Source organism: Montipora foliosa, chromosome 7 (genome assembly GCF_036669935.1).
Source record: "Montipora foliosa isolate CH-2021 chromosome 7, ASM3666993v2, whole genome shotgun sequence".
NCBI classification, from domain to species: domain Eukaryota; kingdom Metazoa; phylum Cnidaria; class Anthozoa; order Scleractinia; family Acroporidae; genus Montipora; species Montipora foliosa.
In genome coordinates, this window is record NC_090875.1 from 37875973 (window position 1) to 37878472 (window position 2500).

At 36.7% G+C, this 2500-nt stretch overlaps 1 protein-coding gene across 3 annotated transcripts in view; it reads right to left on the reverse strand.

Annotated features, from left to right (window-relative positions):
• LOC138009467 (uncharacterized) overlaps positions 1–2500 on the reverse strand; it is a 55747-nt gene that overhangs the window by 27345 nt on the left and 25902 nt on the right. The gene's annotated exons all lie outside the window — the stretch shown is intronic.

The following is a 2500-nucleotide window of genomic DNA, read 5'->3' on the forward strand; positions in this document are numbered from 1 at the left end:
TCCCCATCCTCTCCCAAACCCCATATTGTTTTCTTTGCCTTTGTGCAGTTTGGACACAAACAAATAAGCTAACCTGTGGCTGATCAATATGATCACATTTTGTTCCACTGTGTGAAACATAAATAAAATAATTAAAAGCATAAGCCATGGAACATACCTTAAAAAATAACAATGACTGTATTTATTGTTAGGCTTGACTAGCAACACCGCACAGAGACCTTAAAATATATCGCATGACTATTTCACACTCAAGGATCACAGGCATCTATTTTTGGTGGTCTGAGGGCTTATTAAAAAAAAAATTGTGGCTGATCTTTAAGCCCTTTTACTCAATCAATTAAATATATTACATATCAATACAGTAACTCTCTGTTTCATATTGTTTTCAAGGTGTCAGTAAAAGGCCTTTATCTACTGAGTATACATACACACTGTGCAATACATACTTAATTGACCGCTCCCCATAGGGGCTTTTCAGGGCCAATGAAACAATCAACGAAGCAACAGAACATACATATTCCAGCACTCGGCAAGGTCCCTTTTTGACTTGTGGCTGTTTCTGCTTAGGTGGCCTCATACACCACAAGCCTTTTTGAACACATCACCACCAAGCCGGCCACTTCTGCTGAATAATTTTCAGGGTCAAGTATTTGTTAATCCCTCCTACGTGATTCAGTTTTTCATACATGTACTATCTGGCTGTTTCTGTGATCAAAGTTTTTAATTTCACCCAGAGTTTGTTTCATTTGTTAACCTTATTTTGGGGTTGAGAGTTTGCTTGAGTTTGTAAATTTCTCCCCCTCATTCTACAGACAAACCCTCACCATTCACCAACAGTATTCCCCTCATTCACCATTCACCCACAGTATTCCCCTCAAACTACCTGAAAAATTAGTGAATGTTTTAGTTAGTGGAGAGAAACCCCTTCTTGTAAGGAGGATTCTTCTATCAACAATAATTAAGAAAGCTACAAAGGTTGCTAAGTTGCTATGTATTACTATTAAAAAACCAATCTTACTTTAAGTTGGACAGTTCATCTTTAATTTAATATGGCTACTTCTTGGGGCACCAGACACAAATGGTAACATAATTATTGTTTAACCACTGTTTGCAAGACATTATATTTTGGTGCGATATTGTTTCTTGTCGCCTGTTTCCATTATTTTATGTCATCTGTATTTCGTACACAAAGTAGATGTTTTTGCCAGACATTCATACTCCCCTCAGAAGGTTTTTGATTCAAATGCTTCACCACTCGGCAAAATTCCAGTCTTATTGATTGAGTTATAGACCCTATAATCCAAAAAATTACATTTATCACTCTTTTGTAAAGGTCATTCAAAAAATGAGGGCGATAGCATTTATGACTTTGTAATATCTTGTCTCATTTTTCCAGTTTAAATTATTTTTTTAGATTATGCAAATTAGAAGATTTGCAATGTCACACAGTGTACACAATGTGGAAGGCAGGACTTTTATTTTCACAATATTTAGCTCTATTTTCTATTTTGTTTTGAAAATAGCATTTTACCATTTCTGCTTGTGAGAGCTAACCATAAATAGGCTTACCAAATTCTCTTGACACTAACTACACAACTCGTCATACTAACTAGTAAGCTACGATGGTATGTCATTTAGCCTGAGGTGCACTCTGGTCAGCCTGTGTTCAGTAAGCTCTCAAGAATGACAATAAACAACATTTTACCCAAATCCTGTGCCAATAATTTCTCTGAACATGACTGATTTCTAAAGCCATAATTAAACTTTGCATAACTATTGTACTCACAGTAAGGCACATAATTAGCTCAATTATCATTCAACTACAGAAAATATTGTGGTAATCAGTGGCAGATCTAGAGCTTGAGCTAAGGGTGGGGGGTTGCTTGCCATGCTGGCTTTTCCTCCTGTGGTAAGGTAGTTTTGAGGTAAATGCAAGCATTGTGATTGGTTCTTTCTTGGTTGCTGTGTAATTTTTGTTTTTGAAAAGCCACAAATTCAAGAAACAACCATGGCCCGAGTACCATATGATAAACTACTTTCTAATCAAGCTTGCCCAAGCCATACTGATGAATATTGCACCTTGGTCATTTTTGTATGGACCTCGCTGCGCTCATCTTTAATTCCGCAATGTTCAACCAATATTCCCCAGTATCGCCCTCCAGTTCGGTTAATATTTCCAAGTTGTTGCTTGTATTTTGACCTGCCTTTTGGGTCCTTCAACACACAGCACGAGTCGTGAAAATACTCACCAGAATATAAACAAAATGTGAAAAAAAAAAAAAAAAAACATGGTTTATAACTTTTCCCATGGAAATGGCTTGTATGGCAAAGTCCTGAACAAGAAAGCACGAATCAAAACACTCGGATTTACCTAAAGGCCATAGGTTATAGGAGAGAACCAATCAAAAACAGAGGGAAAATGTTTGTTACATTAACATCAGCTATGTGTCTGGAACATCTGAAGGATTTTTTTCCTCGTTCAAATCAAAAAAGTCGTCTG